Here is a 514-nt window from a genome sequence, read left to right as displayed (position 1 = left end):
CACAGCCCTGAGCCCCTGGCACCCACCAGCGCAGACACCGTGCCACAGGGGCTCAGCCAGCCCTCACTGCCCTCCCCAGGGAACCCCAGCCCCACAGCGGTGATGTTTAGCACCACACAGCCCAGCGCGTGGGGACACAGCGGCCGCAGGGGCTCCCACTGTAGGGCTGGGGCAAGGAGGGAAGCTGGGATCCGTGCCCACCATCAGCCTCTCCGGATGGGCTGTTAGTTTGGCTGCTTGCATGCCCTCAGGCCCCTAGAGTGACGCCAGGGGACCCAGCAGTTTGGGAATTGGTCACAGCTGAGTGTGGCTCTAAGCTCCAGGAACAGGAACAGGAACAGCACAGGGAGCACAAGGGACGGGGCCACCAGGACACAGCCTGGCAGCGGGGCTGGCACAGGCAGGGCTCTGCTGGCTCAGCCCTGGAGGCTGGCACGCTCGCCCTGGGGCTCCCAGTGCCACCACAGCACCCTCCCCAGCAGGGACAGCCAGGAGCTGCCGCTTCCTCCCGCTG

At 67.5% G+C, this 514-nt stretch overlaps 1 protein-coding gene across 1 annotated transcript in view; it reads right to left on the bottom strand.

Annotated features, from left to right (window-relative positions):
• ZNF710 (zinc finger protein 710) overlaps positions 1-514 on the bottom strand; it is a 19820-nt gene that overhangs the window by 3965 nt on the left and 15341 nt on the right. The window lies entirely within an intron of this gene.

Source organism: Geospiza fortis, unplaced genomic scaffold, assembly GCF_000277835.1.
Source record: "Geospiza fortis unplaced genomic scaffold, GeoFor_1.0 scaffold2, whole genome shotgun sequence".
Classification (NCBI taxonomy): Eukaryota; Metazoa; Chordata; class Aves; order Passeriformes; family Thraupidae; genus Geospiza; species Geospiza fortis.
This window is presented reverse-complemented; position numbering and strand designations above follow the sequence as displayed.